The sequence below is a fragment of the Notolabrus celidotus genome, chromosome 18 (genome assembly GCF_009762535.1).
Source record: "Notolabrus celidotus isolate fNotCel1 chromosome 18, fNotCel1.pri, whole genome shotgun sequence".
NCBI classification, from domain to species: Eukaryota; Metazoa; Chordata; class Actinopteri; order Labriformes; family Labridae; genus Notolabrus; species Notolabrus celidotus.
The window spans coordinates 10320866-10335774 of record NC_048289.1 but is presented as its reverse complement, the minus strand read 5'-3'; positions in this window follow the sequence as shown (position 1 = coordinate 10335774).

The window sequence follows — 14909 nt, the reverse complement described above, 5'->3', positions numbered from 1 at the left end:
TTATGTGTGTGTGTGTGTGTGTGTGTGTGTGTGTGTGTGTGTGTGTGTGTGTGTGTGTGTGTGTGTGTGTGTGTGACAGGACACAGAAGATGAAGTCAACCTTAGTGTTTCCCCGTACTGACACTTTCATCCTTCATCTGTTTCTCTCAGTCGTTGGTCACATGAAGGCCCCCCCCTCGTGTCTGCAGAGAACAAATGAGGCTGACCTTCGTTCGCCGCACATCAGACGGATCTGCTGTGGCGTGTTCAGCTGCGGCGACCGCAGTGTCTTTGAATTCTCTCTCCTCTACATGCTCCATTTCCATTTCTGAAGAAGAGGAAGGCAGGTGGCTTCTCTGCATCCATTCTCCTCTTCTGTCTCAATTTTCTTTCCCTTTTCTCCATGACTCTCCTCCTCTCTGCCCATTTTTTTCCTCTTCTTTTTCTATATCGCTCCTTTTCTTCCAGTAATTTCCTTCCCCTCTTCACAACCTTTAATTCCCTCTCCTTTCCCCTCTTCCTGCACTCCACATTTGTCATCTTCCTCCCTATCTGCTTGTCTGTCTGCCCCCTCCTGAATTCTCTTTGCCCTTCCTTTTGCTTTCTGTCTGCGTGTTACGGCAGAAAAAAGAGGAAAGATAAGAGTCAGAGTGAAATGACAGGGGTCACTGAGCAGGATCAGTGATTTCTGCCTCTGAGCTAAATTCGAAAAATGTCACGTTGTAGCAAAGAAATGAGACCAAGTCAGACAAAAAAGGGAGCGCTGTAAGGAACTTCACTTTTTGGGAATCAAAAATCAAAATCATTGTCAACAAAGACAATCTTCTTCTTTCTTCTTCCATCCCTCGCTTTTATGAACAGTATTCATTTCTTGCTGTAAAACACCTCTTCTAGTGATTAAGTGTGTTATTACAGTCCCATTTTCCTTTCATGCCTGCACTTATTCGATGCATGAAGGAGAACTGACAATCACAGTCTGGATGTGTCTCAGCCTCTTGATGAAGTCCAATTGGAAAAATTGAGTCCTAAAATTATAGATTGAAGAAGCATCAAGGAGTAGGAGAGGCTTTGTTGATAAGTGTCGTCACAGAACCTGAAGGAATACTCGATACGGACGCTGATTTTGGGTGTATTGCTTCCCTTCCGACAAAACTAGGAAAGTCAAGATTTTCCAATGTTTCCAAAGATTATAGAAAAATTATATAAAAATGGTTTACATACCCTGATCCTCTCAAGGGGGACCTGAAGGACAGCCAAGTGCGCTCTCAGTGGATAGTGATGTGACAGTCTTGAAGGACCCCAGAGCCTACTTTTGTATGTTGACGACATGCTGGTACTTTAAAGCGCCACTTTGGACCCAAAAGAGCTCATGCTGAGATGAATTGAATTATCTGGATCAGTAATATTATACTGAATTCCAATCCCTGGCAGCATCTGTGCTGAGGTTGTTTACCTGAGAAAGAAGAAGGATCCAAACCCTGCTCTTACATACTAAGATAGGTCGCAGACAACTTTAGCAAGAGAGGCAAACAAAGGCATTTCTTCATTTATCTAAAATCTACAAAGGCAGGCGTGACCATCTGACTTTCAACAGGTTAATTTGAACAGAATTTATGGACTAACTGTTATCAGACATGAACGATTAAGGTTTAGTGGTTGAAGGGTTAATGATTAACAGGGTTTAATCATTGGATAACTGTTCAAACCTCTGGCTGATACGTGACTGGTCAATACTACTCAGACTACAAAAATACTACAGTCAGAAAAAGAAAAGGTATCACACCAAGAATCCAGACCCCGAGTATGGATTAAACATTTTTATGTAGAATATGTAACATACATTGGGAAGATAGGAGTAAAGAGGGACAGGAAAGACCAAGCACAAAGGGGGAAATACAAGAGGGAAGGTTGACTGTTAATATAAAACAGGAAGAGATAACTGAATTATAGAAGTAGAAAACTACAACAAGGATAAAACCCAACGTAAAAAGAGGCTGAGAAAAAACAAGGCCTATTAAGTCAATCACATGACAACAAAGCATGTGGCATATATGTCTCTTTTTGTTGTTATAGTTTTTAGTAGCTTGCAAGTGTCACAAGAACAAAATGACAATGAGGGAAATAAATTGGAGAGTGAACTGCAGTTAGCATCACTCTGAGCACACGTGCTGCCTCACTTTGTATTAGCAGTCTTTTGTGTCCTTGAACAAGTGTAAGTCGTCAGCTAAGAAGCTGACCCTGAGGTTCAGAGGCGTGAATGTGACAGTATGGCCCACAGAGAGAGCACTGAGCATGTTTCTGTCTGTGCAGCTCTGTCGCAGATCCACCTGACCTGCACACAAAGGATGCTGGGAATGCCTGCAGCCCCTGCAGCCCTGGAAAGGATTAAGCAGGTAAAGAAAATCTTGAATGGTGGTGTGACTCAGGTTCCGGTCTCTGTGGGGTCCACAGGTCATCCTTTGCACTGCCTCAAGGTCATTGAGACACTTGAACGCAGAAACCTGTGCTGTCAATACAGCTCAGGTGTCTTAAACCTCCTTAGCTGTTGGCTGTTCAGCTGTCTCTGAAAGTGATAATTGTGTCTTTATTCCGATCCAGTATCTTGTCAGCTGGCTGATCCTGAGCTTCTACAACGAAGGTCAGAACATTATAGTCCAATCAAGGAAGTAACCAGGTAAGCCACTTGTGTAGCTACCAGCAGAGAGCATAATGAAAGCCTCATTAAATGGAATATAAAAAATGACTTTTGTTGCCCTCTGTACCAGGAGGTCTGCACAGAAACACCAGGCTGAAGAGCAGACAAAGGACAAGTAGGACCAAAGTCAAAATAGCCACATTTCAACCAAAACCACCAGGAACCTTTCGTCCTACGACAAATACATTTATACCATAGACTGATTTATACACGTGACCTAATAGGACTTCACCTGAAGGAAAAACGTTTGTGAGATTTTGCAAAAGTTTCTTGGGATCTTGCGATCAACATCATTACTGCATGCCCTCTCAGGGGCTCTGTAGTGCAATGGCTAAAGCCTCGGATCCACAGGATGCGTGCTGCGGCGCGTCTCAGCTCCGTCTAGGGGGCTCGCCCCCGTGCCGCTCCGCCAGAGATACGCTTCAAGTCTATTTACAACAGAGCACGCGCCCAGCACGCGTCAAAATGCACACAAAAGAACAACCTGGACAGGAAGTCAGGGACGAGGATCGCATGCAACATCGGCAATCTCAAAATAAAACATCATACACAGACTCCCGACCGTTTAAAGATCGTTTAGATCAGAAATATTCATCGATTATCGATGTAAGCTACAAACAGCCACATATCAGTGATCCATGTCGACTACATCAGGACTTTAAGATGATAACTGTGTCAGAAGGTAACAGGACAACAAAATAGAGCCGTAGTATTCATGTTAAACTCATTTAAACCTGCAAAAACGAAACTTAATAGTTATGCAGCATACTAAGTGATGATTAAAGCACAAAAGTAATGGAATACTGTCCAAATGAGCAGAAATTCAACCACAGACAGGCTCTGTAACCTGTTGTTTGCATGTGGTTCTCTCTATGCTGGACCCAGATGATCCTGCCTGCTCTGAGCTGCGCTACGCTCCCAACACACGTCCTGTAGACCAAGGTGCACGCCCTCGGACTGAGCAAAGCCATGTTGCAGCCGTAACGCAGCGCACACGCATCCTGTGGACTCCCCTGGTAAGGCTTAGGGTTTGATTGTTTTTAGCCTTATCTGCACACTGCAAACTGTAACAGTAAGATAAATGTTGATGCTGGAAAAATGAATATTATGTCCCCCTTTACTGATAACAGATTGCAAGTATTACTCAATGGAAATACGAAAGAACAAGTCCCTCAAAATCAAATTACTTCAGTAAATGATGTAATTACACTCCTTCATTACCTGATTGATTGTATTTCACAGCACTGTAGACTACAGAATTTAGTGTTTCAGCTAGAGTAGAACTTAAACAAGTCCAAAGACTCCCCTAAGAGTCTCATCCATCGTTTCCTCTCAAAGCACCTCACCTCTTCTCACCTCGCTCCTCCCCCCCTGCTGCAGTTTAAGCAGCCCCTCAGAGGTGTTCAGATCAGGCTTGTGGGTTGATGAAAAGAGCACTGGGAGCTATTGTGAACGCCTGTGATAGCTTGGGGAGCAGAGAGAGCATTCTTCAGGATGTGATTTTATTGTGAAAGGGAGGCATCCTGCAGTTAGAAGAAACAAAGGCCAAAGAGAGGACAAGAACGAAGGTTTGTGACTCTGAGGGTGGACGATTGGGAAGGTCCATCCACAGATAACACATTGTCTTGATATATTGAACATGCTAAATATGCTAATTAGCTTTCCTGCTCTTATCTGTACACTAGCATGGTTAGAATCAGCATATCTGTTGTCTAATTAAGTTGGTGTTAGCAGCGATGGATGTCGCCTTGATGCACAAGAACTTTATTAGCAACTTAGGGATTATACACATAGTTTATTTCCCATGTTCCCTGAACTGATCGCATATTAAATAACATAATCCATTTCAGCTTAATGTGGGATTTCATCCAGATCAGATGCAACATAACTTTGTACTTTGTTCTGTGCCTCAGGTTATCCTTTTTCATGATCCCCCTCTGTTTCATGTAATTACAGGTCATGTGAACTTTGTTTGACACAACAGGCAGGTGTACGCGCTCGATACTGAATAAATTGTAAAGGATGAAAGGACAAAAGCAACCTGAAACAATCAATTTTCCAGCGTGGTGGCGTGTTCAGCGACAGACAGCAGAGAGAGAGTTGTGGGAAAATTGTCTAAAAGAACCGGCTCCCTCCGTCCCTCAGCACTGAATATGTAATAAACAGAGGCCACCAGTGACAGGCTGGGCAAATACAACATGCCAAGCAGGGAGTCGGGGGGGGGGGGGTTAGAAGGAGAGCAGGAGTTAGAGGGTAATTTGGAGATGAAGAGAGGATGGAGAAGATCAGGGACAGAGAGGAGAGACAGATGAAAGGGGTTACCTGCAGAGAGGAGGAGGGCAGAGGTGACGAAAGGAAGCTGATGAATGAAAGAACAGAGAGCAAAAAGAGAAAGAGGAAAAACAGAGCAGAGAGATGACAAGAATGAAGATTTAAATATTTTTTGTCCCAAAAATCATCAAAATGAACTCCCTTTTCTTGTATTTCCCTCAATTCTGTTTCTAAATTGGCCTGAAGTTAGTTGGGGTGAGCTTTTCTAGTATGGCGACCTCTATCTTTGAGCTTCTAAATGCCTCCTCTCATAAAACTGGATGCCAGACGCAAAGCCAAGTCTGCTGTTTAAAATCTCATGGCAGAATCGGGATACTAAAGCACAAATTAAATCAAAATCATGCCACAAAAGGGAAGTCATTTTTCAGCAACCATCTTAACATATCGTCAGGAAAGAGAAATACTTGGACAACAGTCAAATATAGTCAAATTTCAATTCCCCATCACATTCAAAGTCCTCAAGATACAAAGATAAAAAGTCCACAGTTACCGGAATCAAAGTTTAAATTCAAAGGGTGTGTGGGGTTGTGTGTGTGTATCTGTATCTGTGTGTGGGGTTGTGTGTATGTGTGTGTGTGTGTGTGTGTGTGTGTGTGTGTGTGTGTGTGTGTGTGTGTGTGTGTGTGTGTGTGTGTGTGTGCGTGCGTGCGTGTGTGTGTGTGTGTGTGTCTGGGGGGGAGGTCACTTACAGTTCTGGAGATTTCAGCAGACCTTGTCCAGCAGAAGCCAGTCTTTGAGGTGAGGCGTTTCTCCTCTTTAAAGGATCCGAAGACATATGGTTCAGCAGCCAAGAGGTACAAAGTGTCAGTCCTTGGTTTCAGAAGCAAAGCATCCCCCAGAAAGGTCCAACAAACTGCTCATATATCCATTCAGCAACTTCTCAATAGCAAAAAAGCAACTTAAGCACACAGCTCGCTTCTGGCGTTTGTTGGCGCTTCTTCCACACGTCCAAGACACAACAGGGTTTTACACAGATGCAGTTTAACTCTGTCAGAAGAACTATTCATGGCAGAGATAGCTACAAACACTCCTGATTCCTTCCTTTTCTGAATCCTTCAACCTCTGCAGTGAGTGTGCCCTTTGCTCACCTTACACACACACACACACACACACACACACACACACACATACAGGTCACAGGTGTCAGTAATCACCTCAGTCTCTCACCTTCCTCTGCTGGGCCACACCCACTCCCTCACAGAAGCCAGCAATGCTCTATGCAGCAAGGGAGCATTCTGCACTTTTTTTGCTTACTGCTACAAAATGTAAACACATTTTTTAATTAAATATATTGAAGCAGTATTTAATAAAGTTAAAAAAAACTAAATTAAAACAAAGCAAGCATGAAGTAAGTTTATTTTTAACTTACCACATGTAGCTCAATCACTTTTGTTGTTATTTTTCCACATTTGTAGAGTTTTTAATTTTTTCAGTAAAACATTCACAAATTATTCTCATGCATGTCCTCTGACATTTATTAATTTGCTTATGTGTATGTGTCACTGTACTGTTAGACCAAGACATTGACTGGACATCATTATTTTTTATCATTAATTGATGGCACCTCGGGCTGTACAGTGGTGCAGTGGGTAGCGCTGTTGCCTCAAGCAAGAATGTTCCTGGTTCGAGTCCCCGGTCGGGTAGGTGCCTTTCTGAGTTTGCATGTTCTTCCTGTGCATTTGTGGGTTCTCTCCGGGTACTCCGGCTTCCTCACACAGTCCAAAAACATGCTCATCAGGGTAATTGGTCACTCTATGAATGGTTGTCTGTTTTTCCATGTTTGCCCTGTGATAGGTTGGCGACCCGTCCAGGGTTTAACCTGCTTTCCGCCCAAAGTCAGCTGGGTTTGGCTCCAGCCCCCCGTGACCCCAAACGGGATAAGCGGTCAAGATAATGGATGAATGATGGCACCTCTGGTTTTCTGCCGTGTGTCATGTCATATGAGTGTCCATTCCTCATTTTTATACCATCGCAAGCCTTCAAGGACTTGACACTATTAAAGTCCATGAGTGTTCAGTGCTTAGGCTATGAGGTTGAGTCGACATTTGGATCACACAAATATGTGTATGTTTTAAACACTCTGTAACTCCACCTTTTGTATGTTTTGTATTGCCTTGCACTTGTAATGTTACCTCTTTTTTGCGCAGTAGAAGAAAAAGAGAAACTGTATCTGAAAAGCAAGAAAAACCTGTAAAAGCTTCTGACATTGTTGGGAGAAGTCTGAAGGACACAGGGGGCAGAAAAGAAAAAAGGGATACATCAGTAGAAATCAGCACAGTGACAGAGAGAGATTGAGTGTGTATTGTGTTGAGAGTACAGAGGAGTATTTTTACTACTGCAGGGAATACAGAGAACCTTCAATACAACTACTGCCAGCTGGAAAACAGGAGCCTGCTCACTCGCATGCTTGTTTCTGACAAATTATTCAAAACTTCCCTAAGAAAATAAGAAAATAAGAAAACAGACAGCGTGCTGAAATAGAGGCTGCTGGAAACTAACACCAGCAGCAAAGACAAAGATGCAAATGCAAATCATCCAAGAAAAATAAACCACTTCTGCTGCGAGGATCCAGACAAAAACACTCAGTCTACTTTCACTATTATACAGTATGTATGAAGTACTCTCTAACCTCAATAACAGATGGCAGTCTACAAATAAAACCCAAATAAAACAACATAAAAGATGAATCTGTTAAGGAAGAAGTTGGGATGTGAAAGGATGTGTTGCTGCACTTACATGATTGTAATTAAATGTTTCTAGTCAGCTGGTGGCAAAATTACGCATAGTGGCGTTTGCTTCGGGAAGCCGAGTATTCCCTGATTTTTTTGAGACTGCAGTTGTCAGTGTATTGAAACACACAGTGTAGATGATTATTTTATGCTGTTACTGCCATTTTTAACCTTTCCAATTTCTCGATTGAAACAGCGCCCCTCTAAATAATATGTGGTAGATGCGTGGTGAAACTTTGCTGTTACTTCTGTCAAATCTTTGAGGAAGCCAGACAAAATTGGCATGCCCTTGTTAAAAAAACTAACTAAAAAGCTGCTTCACCAATCAGATGAGGCTGTGGTCATGTCAACTGTGGTCAGTCAAGGGAAGCCAGCAGCCACTTGGCTTCACACTAAACAAATCTTAGCATGGTATCAGGGTAGCAGAAATAAAAGTGTGTCTTCTCTGAAAATCATTGACAACATTGGCAAGTGCAGTTGTAGTTGCAGGAAGGTGGAGATTCAAAGTTTTTACAGCAGAAACAACAAACTATGTCAAAAAGGATAGAGGATCAAAAGGAAGTCAGACTTGTACAGTAGTTTGACGTGGCTAAGCTTGCTGGACAAAATTTCAGCATCGAGTGCTTACTGCAGGGTTGTTAAGTCATGGTTTGATAGCTTACATGGACCCAGCTGATGCTTTGTAAAGTGATTGGGTCCAGGGTGGCTACATGAATTAACAAGAAAATGCACACATTAATAAGGGAGAGAGACAGAGAGAGCATGTTAGTGTCACAAGTGTCAGTTATCTGCAAATTCTCTACCACTGTGATACAATTGTGTGTAAAGCTGGAGCTACAATAGCACATCTGGTAACATCACGTTACCTGTTAACGCAGCAAAATACTCTGTTAAACATCTTCCAAAAAGCACAGACATTACGCCGTACTTCCACCAGATCTGTGTTCTGTTCGCCTCCAATTCGTTGCAATTCTGCTCCATGCTTCTCATCTATGCTGCCGTCATTGGTCACTGAATGTCTCTGACCACTTGACTCCACTCCCTTGAGAATCTGCTGTAGAGGCTCCAGATTGTCGACGCTGAGACGGAGAAGAAATGCAATGGAGCCAGTGGAAGCACACACGTTGACTATAGTGAAACATATAATCTCTGCTGCTGTGGTGGAGCAGATACGTACTGGACATCGATCTGGTGGAAGTTCCTTGTTAGAGATTCTATCTAATTCTATTCTTTCTATTCTATTCTATCTACCAGTGACAGTGAGTGTGAAAGAAGCTGAGGACCTGCAGCCTCTACCTTAACTTGCAAAAAGACTCATTTCAGTGGAGCTTTCATAATATAACAACATGCTAATTCAACAACTTGATACTGTTACAAAATAAAAGTCCTACATACCTGCCGAAATCATTTACAACTGCACTTCACATCATATGTTTGTGCTTGCTCTTGATTTGGCCTATAGTTAATGAAACATGCCTCCAGGAAGTCAGACTTGAAGCCCAATTAAACAGTGGCCAAACCCTTTCATGAGCTGCAACATGCTACATAAATGTCTAAGTAATAATTCATTTATTTTGGCACCTTTCTGGACACCAAAGGTCACCTTACAACATAGCAACAATAAAAGCAACACTCAACAGTAAATAAATACATACATTAGAATGAAGAAAACAATACTAGAAAAATGAAAGGGGGAGGGGAAGTCACTCCAGTCCCAAGGAGACGGATTAGAGTGAGTAAGCTTGGAGGAAAAGGTAAGGCTTCCAAGGGGAGAGAGTTCCAGAGGCGGGGGGCTGAGTGGCTGAAGGCTCTCGACCCAATGGTGGTCAAGCGAGCAGGGGAGGATGAGTTGGATGGAAGAGGAGAACCTGAGACTACAGGTGGGTATTTCTGTATGGAGGAGGTCAATGAGGTACTGAGGAGCTAGGTTGTTGATGGCCTTGTTGGTGAGGAACAGAATCTTGAAAATGATGCAGTGTTTAATGGGAAGCCAGTGGAGTTGCTGCAGGACAGGTGTGATGTAAGTAAGTAAGTAAGATTTAAATCATGAAGTCCTTCAGTTGCCACATCCAGTTATTTTCCCTTTTATAAAGCATGAAGGCAACTGTGGTTAAAAAGGGAGGGATAAGGGAAATGGAAGATCTGGGTAATGTAGTTGAACATTTCTGGCGTCATGCACCACAGAGAAACCTTCATAGCAATGAATATGACCTTCGATCTCTTTAAAGGTCCATGGTATGATACAGCAGTACAAAAATAGTCGTAAAGGGCAATGATGTCGAAACATTTCAGATAGATTTCCAGTTAGCTTACACTGACTACTTGGTCACACTCAAAAGTTCCATAGTTTGGTATGTTCACTGTAGAACCCTGAGAAAATCCTACAAATCTCTACAATAGAGCTATGTCAAATGGTTCATAGAAAAGAAGTAACCCATCAATCTCTCCTTTCAAAATTTAGCTCAGAGTAGTTGTAGTGCTGAGCATACATAGCTGTTTATAGTATACTTATCGCAATAACTTCAGGGAAAGTGGGCGCTGAAAAGTACCCAGCAATCAAAAGTAAAGTCTGAAGTAACTGTTCTTCCTGACACAAGCACTAGAGTTAGGTGCAGCTCAGCAGAGCTGATGGAAGCTCCTCTGTCTCTGAGGAACATCTGCAGCTGCCTTCATAAGCAGGACCCACATGCTAATCCTGGTCTCTATTAGAAGCTCTGTCCTGAAGGACCTGCTGTCTATAGGGTGCTGAGACGACAGCCTGCTTCTTATCATCCTAATGAACATGATGCAGAGCCTGCATTGTGTGTTGTAGAGATATGCGTGCTGCTTGTACACTGACCTTGTTTAAACCAGGGTCCCTGTCTGCTCAGTGTTCCTCACACAAAGGTAAGAGCTGTGTAATTACACACAGGCCTGTAAAACGAGCCCAGAAAGACCTTCATATCTTCAAGGAGAGGCAGGGGAGCAGGACAAAGAGGCGTGAACAGAGATGAGTGGGTGAAACACGGCATATTTATTCATATTTTCACTGCTTCGTATGGCTCGTACTGCCTCTGGAGGAGAACGCTTTCATTTTGTTTACATTCTTGTTCAAACCACTGATAAATACGTCAATGGAAAAAATAGGTTGTATACTATCCCGTGCTGAAACTACCTTATCTGAATTATGCATCAGTTGTTGTCTTAAGAGATGCCTGAAAAGCTCCCCACTCAAAATCAATTTTCTTGTCCTGGTTCATCTGATAAAGGTGGAGCTGTGTAGCTTTTACTCTTGAATTGGAGTAGAAGGAAAGATAAGAGGTATTTATTAAGTTTCACAACAGATGCAAATGTGTTAACTCCCACTGAGCCAAATATGGTCGCTTCAGGGTCAATGGCCCATGTGCTTCAAAATATCACACTGTGTAGCTCACTATTGTCATCTCTGGCCTCATCTGGTCACATCCATGTATATTTATAGGTAGAAACTTCATATGCATGTTTTCAACGTGTGCGTGTGCGCGCGTGTGTGTGTGTATGTGTGTGTGTGTGTGTGTGTGTGTGTGTGTGTGTGTGTGTTAATCATGTTGTTTGGTTTGCCAAGTGTGCCTAACATTAGCAGAGCTAGCACCACCAGCCCTATGTCCCCACAAACCTGTGCTGGTTACATATAGAATAGAATATATCTTCATTGTCATTGTACATTGTACAACAACATTGAGGTGCAACCCCTTTCAGTGCAAAAGATGCAGAAAAAATATTGCTCAAGTTGAGTTGTTCTATGTCTCTTTAACCAGATACAGCCTACATTTGCTGGATCAACTGTCAAATCACACCCAATTCAAGAAACTACATATGGACCAGCATTTTGTTTCGGCCTGTAATGATAAAAAAAATTAATCATTTGTTTGAGTGTCTAGTTATTCTTGTGCTAGCTAGTAACTTGCAAGGATATGTTGGACATCCATGAGCACCATGTGGTAGGCTATGTAACTTATCAGTTAAAGCTGGGGTTGGTAATCAGATTTAGATACACTTTTTGTTATACTGGTTAAAATGATCGTTATGTCCTCATGGCAATCAATACATAATGTGTTCTTAAAAAAGAGTGAAAAAAACCTGCTATCTACAGCCGGAGTAAACCTGGGAAAACACCAACCAATCACCGTTTTTTGGGACCCAAAATTTTAAACCATTCAAATCCCGTCCTGCCATTCTGCCCTCCTCCTGCGCGTACATTTCGCCGGCGTGCACTCCGAGTCTCCGTCCCCTGCCTCTGCTTCCCCTGACTCTACTGTCTGCCCCTCTCGCTCCACCTCGGGCCTGTCCCCTCTGACACGATGAGGTGCTTTGCTCAGGACTGTAGTTCGGATCAGAGTCTAAAAAGCTCTCACCACGGGGCTCTGACAAGCAGAAGATTGAATGACATTTAGTAAGTCCTACAGAAATGTAGATGTACTGTAGCGTCCGTCCGGACGCTGTAGTGATGACGAGCCGATTCGTGAAAACGTTGAGCTTTAATAACCGGTCACTGTCGGCCGTGATCACGCCAACCAACAAAGCAACAATCAATGTTTGAATGAATGAAAAACTTCTCCTGCTTGTCTCTCCTCTCTCCAGCTCACACACTCTACACCTCTCCTGATGCCTTCACTGACTGTCAACACTGTAGGAATTAAGAGCATCTACACTGAACATGTTTAACAAACAGTAGAGCTGTTACAGTTTTATATGTGTTAGAACTTTTCTCCTGATATCTTGTCACCAGTACCACTGGATAATGCTAGCATGACAGTTGTGAGTGCTAACAGCAGCCATGTTTGTTTGTGTTTTTAACTTTCACTATGATAATGTTTTGGTGAGGACCGGTTTTGAATCAGTCACCATCATATGGTCGCAAGTCAGCGGCGCTCGTGCATGTGAGCGGGTGGGCGTCGTTTTGGAGGAGCTCTGAGGGAGGAGGGGAGGGGTTAGACGGAGTCCTGAGGAGATGCTACATTCAAATTCATGCTAGTTTTCCGAGACTGCCAACCCCAGCTTTAAGAATATTGGTATGAGGGGATGTGTTTCTTTGCGGAGCACTTGTCCTCAAATTAAACACAAGTAATTTTTTTTTTATCTCAAAAGAGACTGAGAATGTGTTAGCAGCATAGACTTAGCCAATCTATAACCAAAGTTGTAGCTATGAAATCAACTTTGATGTGAATTTAAATCTGTTCCACATTAAAAAGTAATTTTAAAAGTACAAGAACATGGATCAGTTCTATCGAAGCCGTTATAATGAGACAGGAATCAGTGAAAAGTTAGTTTATTACACTGCTTCAAATTTGAAAAACATGGACTAACTTACTGCCTATAAGTCTACAATGTTAACCTCCTACATGCTGCAAGTTTGATTGGAGAGTGGTTTTCCTCAAGACAAGTATCTGATATTTACTGTACTTGTGTATTTGGGCTAATGGTGTTGCTATCTCTGCCTCCATCATGCAACAGTATAATTGGCGAGTGATATTCTGCTCGCACTGTTACTCTATACCATTGCCCACAACCTTTCAACTTGATATAGACAGTTCAGGTTTGGTTTTATGGTTGGAATTTGCATTTAAAAGTTCAAAACTGCAAAGGGTAAAAACATCCAATCAAAACTTCCCCTTTGCATTGTTACTCTGCAGCGTCCTTGGAGTTTCCCATCAGATGCTGATTATAAATCAGACTTGTCCCTCCATGTGTGACATCCGTTCTGACCCTCTTATCTCCTCCTATACACCAAGTCTGTCTAACTTAAAGAAGTAATACAAAGTTTTATGAAGGACAAGCATCTCTTAATTTACATATTTTGATAGAATGAAGTTAGCTGCACTTTTTGGCTGTTACCGTTGAACGTCAGAGCCAAGCCAGGCTATTTTGTTAAAACAATAGCGACATAGCAGGCAATGTGTTGGGTACTTGGCTTTGCATTCAACCATTTGTTTGCATGTGTTTGTGTATTGTCCATTACTGCCAAAAGCAACCATCCACATCCTAAATGGGCCTGTAACCAATTTTCTGGTCAATGGACAATGAGCGTATTGTACATCCTCATCATTCTGTCAGGTGACCCCGTAAGGATTACCTAGCAAAAACAAGTCTTTCCCAAAATGGCTGGATGGTTTAAATTAAGCTTGGAGGCTGCTTAGCAGAGCAGTGAAGGGTAAATAACCATTTGACAAGCAAAACAGATGCAACCACAGGGCGATAGATTATATATGATGAAATTCACAGAATCTCTCCATCTGTTTATACAGCGCATGAGCAGAATACAGTCCTTATGGTGACTTAAGGTCACGTGCATGCTTTCGCACACCTTTTTCATCTTACACTGTATACACCTGTTGCATGTTCCTACACATGCATGAATGTTCAAATACACAGTGTATTGGCATGCAGAGCTAGCTTCATGCTAAGGATATATAGGCTATAGCATTATTAGCCATGGTTAGGTTTTTTAAAAAATGTTTTAAAAGGAGCTCCTAATGGGATTAAAGAGGTACGCTTGTCTTCCATGTTCCTATTCTTCTCTTAAAACACACAGGTAACACTCTCTTTACCTATTTTAAGAAGAATTGTGAAAGTATGTGGAGGTAGAGCGTACAGCCTAACCCAGTAGGGGTGAGCTCTGGCCAAAACAGGTGTGTTACTCTAGCCCTGTCCTCCCTGTCTCCTTCATTACATCTCTTATTCTCTCTCTCTGTCCTATCTTTACTAATAAAAACTGATGAAGTTGGAGAAGGTAGAGCATACAACCTAACCCAGTAGGGGTTAGCTCTAGTCCAAAAAGGTGTCCCACCCTAGCTCTCCCCAAACTGTAATCTTACATCTCTTTCATTCTCATTTCCTCTTCTCATTACTTAAAAAAATTGGGGGAGTAGATGGAGGTGTAGCATACAGCCCAGTAGGGGTAAGTTCTATCCCAAACAGGCATCTCACTCTTGCTCTGCCCTCCCTGACCCCTTTCTTACTTCTCTTAATCGCTCTTTCCCTCTTTTCTTACATTATAAAATAGGTCAGTTGGGGAAGGTAGAGCGTACAGCCTAACCCGGTAGGGGTGAGCCCTAGCCCAAAAAGGTGTCTCCCTGTCCCCTTTCTTATATCATCATATTTAGAAATATGTCACAAATGATCTACGTTATCATGGGGAAGTACTGGTGTTGGGTGTG